This window comes from Thermobia domestica, chromosome 11 (genome assembly GCF_964235325.1).
Source record: "Thermobia domestica chromosome 11, izTheDome1.hap1.1, whole genome shotgun sequence".
NCBI classification, from domain to species: Eukaryota; Metazoa; Arthropoda; class Insecta; order Zygentoma; family Lepismatidae; genus Thermobia; species Thermobia domestica.
In genome coordinates this window covers 193,995,836-194,008,854 of record NC_137464.1, presented here as the reverse complement: position 1 = coordinate 194,008,854, position 13,019 = coordinate 193,995,836, and positions in this window count along the sequence as shown.

Here is a 13,019-nt window from a genome sequence, read left to right as displayed (position 1 = left end):
TTGCAAAAATTCATAAGTTTACATTAGTCAGAGACCACCAGCTGTAATTTTTTGGGGAAGTGAAAGGTTTCTTTTCTGAGAGGGTATACCGAAGAATAAAGTTTTATATTATTTGATCTATTTCCACCCCTTGATCCCTTTTATTTTTTTTCCTTCAGGCACGCACTGAAATTTTTGTTGGGAGGGGTCCACATTTGAGTGGATCCAATACTATTTCTATGTAGTATTGAACGGGTATTATTCCACACCCAAAAAGACTATAAGCAATTATAAAGTACTTCCAGCTATATTTTCAGTACTACGGTACTGTAGATTGCTTTTGTAAGAAGAGAAAAAGTACAGATGAAGTGTAAGATCAAATCTGTATGATACACCAATTATTTCTCTGCTAAATAAGTATAGTTTTATTAAGAAAGTTTACAAATGCATATTGGGTTAGGAAATTTTGGGGTCCGGCACCTTTTGGATGGCCGCGTAGGGGCGCCACTATTTTCCTTCATATTTTTTCTTTCAAAACAAGGAAAAAAATATTAATTCCCTCCGGAATATTTTCCAAGTACAGCCAGGCAACAGAGCTGAGAATGACATATTTTTTGGGATCAAAATTTGTAGTATGTACTTTCCTGCATTCAAGAAGGCGCCAACATTATTTAATTGGCTCTTCGAAACATTTTTTTGTTTTTAAAAAAAGCTCCAATCACTACATTTTTCTCTTTCTTTCACATTTTACATTCTCCATTAAAGAGATTCAAGCTTGAAAATTCTATACCGGAAATAAAGCTTTAACAAAAACAAATATTATATATAATTAAAACATTAATTATGCCGCTTACTAGTGGTGAAAACCCATTTGAAGCTGGGGAATCAGAATGCGATAGCTTCAAAATGTGAAATAACATAGAAAGGATCCATGGAGTTGTCACTTTTTATTATTATTATTTTACATACCTGATTACGAAATGTTCCTTCACCTCACGTAGCAAACACCACTACTTATACCACTGACAAATAATAAAACAGAAACACCTTTCCAATCCTGAAAAAAAATGTATCTTTAATTGTATCAAGTAAAGGATAAATTTAGTTGTTTCTTTTCTCGTGTGTCACTACATCGCGTACATTATCAAATTTATGCACAACTCGCACGTGACAGAGACCAAACACTACAGCCGGCTGCTTCGTATCGCCAACCAAAACTATAGAATTTTCGTGCGAGAGATGGTTTAACAGCCAGATTGCGTGAACTGTCAAAGCGCATGCTTCTACAAGACTGGGCAAACGTGCCCAGAGTTGCCAACTACATGGAGGAGCGATATTTGCTTCTTCTGACTCGATATTTAGTTTTTTTCAAAGTTTCTTCTAAATTAGAAGTACTTCAGTTTCGGAAACAATGTTCGACTCTGCACGATTTAGAAGAAATTATACATGATAGATATAATTTATTTTCTATTTTTAAATGCATTTATTTTCTGCCTTTTAGTACTTTTTCTACTTTAGTTCACTTTTATTTTCTACTTTTTTCTACTCAGTACTTTAGTTCATATTTTGTTTTTTAAAAAAAGTTTTTATTTTCAACTTTTTAGTGCGTTTTTGAAGTCGGTTATTTTTCTTTTAAAAAGTTTTTATTTTCTGCTTTTTAGTGTTTTTTAAATGTTATTTATTTATTTTTTTATTTTTCCATTTTTTCGTTACCCTTGTAGTTTAGTTAGATACCTAAAGATAAAACACTAATTCCCTGTAAAATGGGCCTTCCTACGAAATGAGTAAAGAAATGAGTAATAATTAATTATCAATATTATTGATATATTTTTTATATAGATAAAAATCCTCCTTGGGAATAGTTCTTTACATTAGTGAAAACCGCATCAAAATATCACGTAGCCTAAAAAGTAGTTAGCCTTTTGCTCACCAGATGGCATTCATTTTGATTTGATTTGATTTGATTTTCAGTTTAGTGCTCCTTTCAGCAGCAAAGGTATATAGGTTATGACCTACAGCTTAACGTGGAATACGAACCACATGAGCTGCTTCCGGGAATCGAACTCGAGTCTCCCACTACAAAGGCGCATATGCTAACTGCTTAGCCACGAGAGAGATCTCACGCACGAGATGGGATTAATGTCCCAAATCGCAGTGTATGAGTTACAGCAGGTCAGGTCTAACGTTATTTGGCAGCTCACACTGGAGACAGATGTGCAAATAGTGTTGAAAATCTTAGATTTAGACGTAAGGTATTACCTGCAAAACTGCGCTACATTTTCAATTTTGTTTCGGCAAGGTCCGCAGAATACGTATACGTATAGGTAAAATACGTATTCCAAAACAATACTCAAACGATGATTCATTAGCTTTCTTTCTGGGAATTTCGGTGTTCAAGACGCTTCTCACAGTGAGTAACCAATCAGAGAAAATGTGCAGAAGTGAGGAAGACCGACATGTAAGCAGTCATGACAAAGCCAATGACCTCAACTTCCGTCACCAGTGTTAATATCGAGAAAGCTGGCTACAATAGGCTCTTAACCCCTTGGTTATATGCAACCCACATAATTTTGCTGATTAGCTGGTTGCAGCATATTTTACCAGATATTCTCAATAAGCGTTGTAAGAATTATTTGATTTTTTAAATAATTAATTATTACTATTACCCTTTCAAATATTTTATCTTCCTTGGGAATAGCATATTCGATCAGTAAAAGTTGCATCGAAATATTACCAACAGTTCTCTATATAATCACGAACATACTTACAAACATACATATAATACATATATACATACTAGTATTATGTATGTGAAGTAAGAACCTCCTTTTCTATTAGTCGCTTTAAATAAAGTTCGTTTTATAGGGAAATAAAAATTAAATAAATACTAGTAGAAATAAGTAAAAGAAAATACTTATAAGGCTGTGCGTGTGGAATAGATACACAGTGTGCTAGTTTATTATAAACATGGAAATAACATTTAAGAATGAAATTTAGAGAGTGTGCAGAAGATAGATGACCAGACAAATATGGGGTTGTGTGAAAGGGAAAGATTATAGAGTTTGCCTGCTATTTACCGGGTAACGTAAAACATGCCTGAAAAACATACAAATTACAACCGTGCATAACAATCAGTAGTAATAGCACTACTAATTACAAATCGCTTTTATTACTGAATTAGAGCTTCCTCATGGCTAAGCAGTCAGCCTGCGAGCCTTCGGTGTGGGAGATCCGGGTTCGATTCTCGACGGGAGCTCAAGTGCTTCGGATCCCACGCTATGCTGTAGGTGCAATTCTCATATAGCCTCACTGCTGAAAGGGACTCTAAACTGAAAATAAAATAAAATAAAATATTACTGAATTACTAACAACGTGGAATAATGTTCATGTATAAAAAGGGTGTTCTTAAAAAGGGTCTCTAAGGCAGAACGTTTCGAAGCGTGAATTTTCGGCGGCTCATAACTCTGAAAGGAGACGTTTTTCGTCCCATGTTTATTAGAACTTTTTTCTTTCACTTCATATAAGGAATCACCTCCCAAAGTTTGTCGGTGGAGTTACCTACCACCCTGTATATATATATATATATATATATATATATATATATATATATATATATATATATATATATATATATATATATATATATATATATATATATATATATATATATATATAGAGAGAGAGAGAGAGAGAGAGAGAGAGAGAGAGAGAGAGAGAGAGAGAGAAACAAAGGATGCTACATAAAAATTGATGTGATTTTCGTGCTTAGGGGATTGAAGTCTGTAAGAACACCCTTTTTATACATGGACATTATTCCATATTCCAGGTTGTTAGTAATTCAGTAATATATAAGGTGTGTCCATACCTCTTGGGTCAAATTAGTACGTGTGATAGAGGAGTCTAATATAGGTAGTTTGAGATAGGAAACCGAAGGTCGTAAACGGCTACTTTAAGCGCCACGCCATCTTTAAGTTGCAGTGGTCTGTGGAAAAACGTATTTGTCAATAACAAATGTGTTTATCAAGTCGATGTAACCTACTTTATTGTGCATAAAATTAGATCTGAGTATGTAAGGTTTACATCAAACAAACTACTGCTGCACTGTACGTACCAAAAACTTACATTAAATGTTCAAAGTGACGATCACCAACCTCCATGCGCGTAGCACAATGTCTAAGGAAATTTTGTCATACTCACTCAAATATCCCCGGCGTCTCTTGCACAATCAAGCAGCCACCTAGCACTCTTGGAAGCAAGTCCTCCTCGGATTCTACTGGCAATTTATACACCAAGGACTTGATGTGTCCCCAAAGGAAAAAGTTGAGAGGATTGAGATCCGAGGAGCGCGCTGGCCACCGGAGGGAGCCTTCTCTTCCAATCCAACGATTAGGAAAGGTTGTACCCAAACAATGGCGAACATTTACATCGAAGTGGGCAGGTGCGCCATTATGTTGCACCCACATTCCCACGTGAAAATTTAGATGTACAGTCTCCAATAGTTCAGGCAGTACATCACGAAGGAATACTAGATACTGTTGTCCAGTCAAGCGAGGTGCCAAGGAATAAGGTCCTACTAGCTGATCGTGTACAATCCCACCAACATGTTGATACGCAATCGTTCCTGATGACCAGACACGCGAACGGCATGTGGATTGACCTCACTACAGACAACGGTATTGCGGCTATTGAAAATACCAGTACGGGTACAAGAAACCTCATTCATGAATAAAACACATTGTTGGAAGTTGGGTATATCTCCTAGTGGATAAAACATTCACAAGATTCTACCCTAGGTGTGAAATCGTCTGGTCCCAAGTATCGAACCGTTGTTTGTGATAGGGGTAACTGCTGGTCCCTTCGAATGGGCTACACTACCCTTCTGAGCACGTACAATAAGTACAATTTGACGGGCGGTTGTTGATGGAGATTGTTCCACAAGATCCAACATGCCCTCTTCAAACTCGCGGGTGGAAATAGTTCGTCGCCTAGCACCCTGGACAGCTCTTGTTACCTTGAAAGAATCACTCTCTCGCAAGTTCCTATCGACGGCAAGAAATGTCTTTCATATTGGATGAAATCTATTCGGAAACTTCTATCTGTACATTCATTCAGCTTTCCGAATTCATTCAGCACTACCAGCTACTGCACCTTACGTGCCTAACGTCCTAAATATAGGACGCTTACTTTTGTTCCCACCATCGGATTTTTTACAATTATTTCGAGCTGAAAATACTGCAGTACAACAAATGAATGCCTAAAGTGTTCACGGACGATTCCCGTGTCCTGCTACATAGCTTGAACACTTGCTTATGTGTAATTGAAAAAGCACATTTCAGAATTTGTTTTGTTCTACACAACATGGACTCTGAAAGTTTAGTAATGATAAACTTATTTTCATTTTATTTTCGGTATTACTGTTTATCTGTGAAGTAAACAGATTAATTTTTGCGTCGATACTACAGAAACAGGAGGAGGTTGTAATGTATAAGTATAGAGAAGGGTTGAACTTCGGCGTCATACATGTAGGACACTAGGAACATGAAACATAGAACCATGCACCTTTGTACGAAATTGTATCCTTTAGGGAAAAAAGAGATTTTACTTTTTCCTACGATAATGTTTGGTTTTCTTGTCACACTAACCTTGTAGCGTACACTTAATGAAATATTTCAGCTTTTTCTAGTATGCAAAGCAGCATTTCTTTAGGAAATTACTTCACGAAATTAGGGCTACTACAATATTTTACACGTGATGTGGAAAAATAACTTATAATCGAGTAAGATTTATAAGGTAAATCTACAATTTTTGTGTTGGGATTTTTAACCATTGCGAAACTTATTTTAGCTTTGAGTTCATTTAGTCTGAACTATGTTAGGATAGGCTTAGGTTTCTAAAACGGAAATTACAGGTTTATTCTCTGCCTGCTTGAGACGTCCCTTTATGAAATGCCGAATGGCAGTATGAGCTTTATTTTTGTGACTTGCTTTAGTGTTTATGTAATTTTATTTTATAATTGGGTGCAAAGAAACGCAATAGTCTAAAGGAAAATTGGTATTTTTTTTTTTTTCAGATGTCTCAATCTTCACGAGATTCTAGCAGAGCTGTCCGTGATATTTGTGACAACAATTTGAAGAAAGGTAACAGTTGTCAAAGTGAGATCTTTGATTGAGCTCTTGAATGACAAGTTTCTAAAATATGCTCGTTCAGAAACTGAGCACAGTGTTGGCGAATCTATGGTACCAAAGTAGTAAACCTATGGAAATGCAAGATTTTACGTGGAAGTGCTCACACGGCTGCGAAATCGGATCACACGCGTGCGACCAGACCTGGTGGGGGAATGGAAGCTCCACCAGGACAGCGGCGCGTGGATTGTGACTATTAACTTTATGTCGGCGACTATTAGCGTTAACTATATGACTTCTACACAGGTGTAATGGAAATGTATGACTGAGAAGCCAGGCAGAGTGCGTAACTAGAGGCGGGTATCCTGGGGCAGATCACCCCAACATTTCCTCATCTCATTTGCTTGAAAACGCTCATCTTTGAGTCTAGTTTTTTTCTTGCATTTTGTCATACTTATCATGTAGTTCAAACTAAGCAAGAGAAAAATACATCGCAGTCTTCACGTATCGAGACATGCACATGAGCACAATTATTTGCGCATTATGTGCAGTTCTGCGCAGGTACAGTCAATTCGTTTTAATTTCGTTTTAAAGCTATCATGTATCTACTATGACTTGCAAAATTTGCTTGTTCTTTGTGGAGCCAGTCCCGAGATATCACGACAAATGTCATTTTTAATGAATCGACTGTATCTCAGAAACTACAACTCTTTCGACAAATTCCTGCTAGTTATATTAGTTTTGCAGTGTCCTATTAGTCTACCAAGTTCAAAATCGGTTGTTGTGGTCCAGATACCTTATGGATTTGTCATAGGCCCTTTATAACTTTTGAAACGCATTTTCAGCACCATTAACATTATTATTATTAACATTAATAGTCGGCAGGAAATCACATTAAGAAAAATCCGTTATCCGTACAGCGGTATATTGTACAAATATACTGAATCCGTAGGTTTACTACAGAAATCAGTACGGAGCATATGCTACATACATTTCCCAATTAGATGTTACATAATGCCGTTGCAGGGTGTATGGCATCTAACAGTCTTCCATATATTAGACGACACACACACACACACATATACGTATATATATATATATATATATATATATATATATATATATATATATATATATATATATGTGTGTGTGTGTGTGTGTGTGTGTGTGTGTGTGTGTATTACATACATCAGCTGTGAGATCCTGAACGCCTGTATACAATTTTTCGTTCGTATGGAAAGTACGTTTATTCGAAACGCGTATACGGAACGTATAAAATATAATTTTTCCGTTATACGTTTGCTGTACGTTAAGATCAAAAACTACAGGATTTACACATATAACCTGTTTTTACGTATGCCACATAAGTTTTTTTTCTCAGTGCATTATTATTTGATCCCCTCGGCGGAACATAATGGTAAGCGCCAAAATTGTTATTTTGAAACTAATCTGTTACGCAGATATGTTTTCGGGAACGGAATGGATCCGCCTCTTGAAGTTAATGAAAGCACTCAACAGATGACAGAACTATGTAGTATGGTAAGAAAGGTTTGGTGTTGAAAGCGGGAACATAATGGTAAAGGACAGTAAAAATGGCGGGTAGTAGCAGGAGTTGCTGTGTATTTCTCTCGCTATTGGATGAATTAAATGAAATAGAAGAGGACTATGTGGATTACTGTGATCTAGACAAGAGTGTTGATGATCCTGATTATGTTTCTGATTCTGAAGAAGTATTACAGATACGAAAAGTAGTATTTATTTTATTGTTATATTATTTTGGAAACAAAGTGGTAAATACACTGACATAACATTACGTTACTGAAGTACGGGTAACTGCAACAATGAAAGTGCTATTATTATTTACCAGGAAAGTGGAACGCCTAATACTTCCACGTAGTTAAACTTAATTTTATTTACATGCATAAATATAGTGAAACTGGATAACAAAAGTAATAAACTGAAGAAAAATTAGTTTTAAAGGGGATTCTTTTAATAATGAGAGAGGATAAACAGTATGTGAGCGTAATGTGCAGGATGCACGTACATAAACGTGTATAGGGTATCAAAACTTGAACATTGGGAAATCAGAGGAAATTGCAAGCTGTCTCCTTCGTTACTTTAAAGACAACAATATAAAAATGAAATATTTGATCGCAATTTCGGACAACTGTGCCGGTCAAAATAAAAACTGGAACATGGTTATGTTCTGGCACTACCTTCTATCTTTAAACACGTTTGAAGTTATTGAACATCATTTTCCAGTTAGTGGCCACACAATGTTGCCCTCAGACAAGGATTTCGCTGTTATTGAAAACTACACACGACGTCGAGCAGAACAAGTTTACAGTCCATTACACTGGGACCTGTTAATTTTCGTGATGTACGCCGGTTGAAAGTAACCAAAAACAATCCTGGTTCTCTCTTTTTCAGCTATTCCGTAAACAGTGACATCTGGCATGAGGTAAATCTTCGAAAACATGGCAGACAGGGCTCATTACCAGTTCCGCATTGTAAATACGATTCTCCAAGACCTATTGATAGAAACATAGTTACAGATGTACTTTCCCTTCTGGATTTTATCCCATCTATCCATCATCCATTTTTTCTGTCCCTAAAACCTTCAGGGTCCGTCAACAAGGACCAGTGATAGCGAAGATGAGAGTGTGTCGGTTCAAATGCAAAACGCATGAAGTGAGGTAGATTGTCACAGCAGTCTGAAGATGAAGTGCTAGTTTCAGGAACATAATGATATATCCATCACCCTTTTTTATATTTTCGTGCCAAAAAACTGTTTATTTGTTTGTTAAAGTATATTAAGTGCATGTCGTAAATCTAGAATCATTTTTGTACATGATAGATGCAAAATAAAAGTTATTATTTTTTTTCATATTTACAGGTCATTTTGAATTTTGAATTTCAATTTTCTCGATTTCAATGTTGTGGTGCTTACCATTATGTTCCACCGAGGGGCCCATTTATTTATCTTATTATTTTAAGTAGATACACAACAATATACCAGCCTAATGAAAAACAAAGTAGAGGGATATATAGTTACAATTACGTACATTGTTAAAATGTTGTAACTCTGAGATTCTATAGTTTGTGTAAGATGGTAGTTGGTTTTGAATGTGTATCTACGAAGATTTTTGTTAATTCTTGAAATGGGGAATTACTTCACGAAGTAAACCATTTTTTTCTTTTTTGTTAAAAACAATAACAGCTTAATTTTCCACAAATTTTAATTTCCCATCTCATGTTGTATTCACTTGATATTCGAATCCAGTATTTTGTTTTCATTTTTTTAAAATCGTTTTAAAGCGAATACTAATTTCCTTTCAACGCACAACACAAAAGAATAACAAAATGAATTATATTTCTTGGCCAATGCTATGAAACGAATGTCGAAAGATAAAACAGCAGAGGAGAGTACTGTTACGGTCCTGTGTTTTTAGCTGGTAATGTAGTTTCCAAAAACTATACTCGATTCTTGGATGTCGGTAGCTCATTGAGCCGATTTCTTTACAGGTAGAATAAAGTGTCAAACTTGACATGGCCTCTGTCGTCTGGTCGGTAGTCTAGGTAGATTGTGTTCTTGAGAACGTAATGAACACTTAAAGGGAAACATTGGAGTTCTCGAGGATGTTCAGCGAAGAGCTTTAAGTACATTTAGATCGAAAGTGAAACGTTCTGTCATGAAGAAATTACAATGTTAGACTGTTTCCTGTTTTAAAAGTAGCTATTAAACTATTATTATAAATTAGATGCATGGCATGTTACGATACAATTATTTGTTTGTATCGCATTTCTAGGATTTTGTGTAACAAACTGCCATGTAACACCATTTAAATAAATCGCTGAGCTATACTCTAAACGGAGATTTTGAGACCAGTTAGCAGAGAGGTAGGGAACAAGTAGAAATAGGTGAAGAGAAAAACTTAGAAGACTGTGCGTGTGGAACAGATAGATAGTGTGCAAGTTCATTTATATGTATGCAAACAACATTTAAGAATAAAATCTGTATGGGAGGGAAGGATTACAAGATTTAAATGTTATTTGCGGGTAACAGCGTCATTCTATTTGCTTTATTTGCACAAATCGTCTCTCAAACCACAAACCAGGACACTGAGATTAAAGTATAGACGTTGCAATGCCTGGTTTTCTTCCTAAAACATTAGTGTCGCTTTTTCTTGGACCAAGAGGTCTTTGTTTAGCTTTACTCTCAGGCAAATATGCTTTTTCATTGTCCCACGGCGAGATTCCCAAGCTTTTTCAGGCCCTTGAACGGCTGGTTCGGTGAAGAGCTCTCTACCAGAAAAGTCGGATGGTTTTATCGAGTACCGCAAGCAGCGACAGGCGATGGTCATCAACAGCGTCTGTCTGAAGACAATCTACAGAGAACAATGGAAGCAAAGCAAAAGTCTGTTTGACGAACGACCATCAAAGATGAACCATAAAAAGTGATCCTTGACTTCTGTGATTTCAGTATTTAAGAAAGAATTAATTCTGTGGCCCTCACGATAAAATGGCATAGGTCGCTCTTCCCACAAGTCGTCTTTTCTGATAGTGACGAAATATCAGACCATGCTAACAGTGGGAAAAATTTGGAATGGGATTATAGAGAAGCGTTGTTATTTTGATGGCACGTGGTTAGGAAAGGAAAGTTGTGCAAACTTATTATATTTCAATCGAGTTACCTAAGCTTATGTAATGTTAATATTCTGGCTAAATGGAATGATTTATGTAACTGATGAGACGTTGAAGTTTCTTTTTTGTGCTGTTTGGGGCGATGTTTTTTTCTGTTACTAGTTGACAGGAAATAGTACATTTTGTTCATATGCTTTAATTTGCACGTAGCCATAACGTAGCCACAACGTGTGTTCCCAGTGACAGAATCTGTTATAGATAAAATCACATTATTCAAACCTCATAGGACGCCTTTTTCTTTAAAAATGAAAATACCGACGAAAAACCAACACTAGATTCACACTCCAATGCTAGAAATCTATAAAGAACATCCAATTTGAGGCAAGAAAATTTTAAAAGATTGAATTTTGATGTTCATTGTTATTTACGTTTCGTAATATTTTACGACTTGTAATATTTTACGATTTATAGGGTTTGTTAAATATACCCTATAGAGAAACATGATCAATTGTTCTTACTTTGTACTACTGAGCAATAAATTTGATAACGTAAATTACGTTTATTTATAGATTTGAAACATGTAGTAATTTGATGTAGTGCGATTTATTAAGAAATTACTACTTTATGTTGGGTTGCCAATACTGTTAATCTGGTAGTATTGCAGATTATCAATATTTTGTGTCAATATTTGCATTGTTCAAAATTTCAGCTTTCTTAGTAAGGCGCTGTAAGATAAATGATCCACCTTACATATATACATATATATATACATTATGTAGGGGTCTACTGGTCTGAGTAGGATAGAACATAACATTGAAAGCCAATTGCATCAAACATTTGTCACTGGCTGAAATGTGCATCGTATAGCCGGTCAGAGTTCTTCATGAGGTCTTGCAAAATGAAAGTTTAGCACTTTATTTCAATGCCCAAAAGTGCGGCGAATTACAAAAGAGACAAACAACAAAGAAGTCACATTTCTTTCTGTTGTCTGTAGCTGTGATATTAAGATGGAACAAAGTACTAATCATAACTCTCTGGCACTACAACCTATAATGATTTATGGGTGCCCAGATGGCTGACGTTCAATTAGTGAAGCATGGCTAGCGTATCGGCTCCCAGGCACCATCATTGCTGTCTTTCTGAACCGAAGTTCGCAACCTAACAATTGTCTCATAATGATGGGTCGACACCAAAATCTTACCAGAAATAGTACCAGGGACTACGTACTATTTCACAGAAGTCACACGAATTAACAATTCCGCTATGCAGGAGCTTAGCAACAAGGGTGCCGATTTCTCTGTATATTTGGGTGGGCCCATTTAGATGCATAAGGTATATACATGAAGATTTCAAGACAAATTGCACTCAAATTATGCCAAATATTGTATATAAAAAATTAAATAGGGGGCCCACATAAGCTTTGGGGGCCCCGGACCCCCTCGCCCCCCAGGATCGGCGCCCTTGCTTAGCAATACGAGTATTATTTTTAAAAAAACTTGTAGTCCACTTTGTTTTTTAACACTCTATATTCGCTCTCCAAAGTGGTAAATTTTGATGCATATGCTAAAAACCAACAGAATAAAAGTTAAAATATATAATATATACTTAATTGGCTGAAATGTTATGTAGCGTAAAAAAAGGGCTTTTGGGAAGTAATTTTTTTTTTATGTGACTGCAAAACGTGGTAAAATCAGAGATCACAAAGGAACATACTGGATGTAAGCAGAATTGATTTTCAATATCAGTCTTCTAAGGGCCGGCTTAAGCCAGGTCAGTCCACCCCAGCTACGCCGCTTGCTACCAGGATCTTGAGTTGATGACATCTCGACTAAACTAAAGACCTGCCTTCGGGCAGAGCAGTTCAGAGAAGATAAAAGAAATAATGGTAAAAATATCAGCATAACGTTAGGATTGGCAGCACTGACATGACATGGCTCGATCTAGAACCGTGATTGTGAGTTCAACGATAAGGTAATCTAGCATTAAAAGTACTAACAAAAACACAATAAAGAACAAAAAAACAAAAAGCTTTTAAAAGATGAAATTGACTGATGATAGTGCTTTTTTCGTCTTGGCATTGTAATATGATCTAATCATCTACGAAAGAATATTGCTGTAAAAGGTTAAGCACAGTTTATGCATTTACAATTTTGTTCCCCACGGACAAGGGCGCCCATCAGGGGGGGCAAGGTGGGACGATGCCCCCCCTAGAGGAAATTGTACTTCAGAATATCGAAAATCCAATAGAGTTTTTACATTAGTTACAGCAAAATT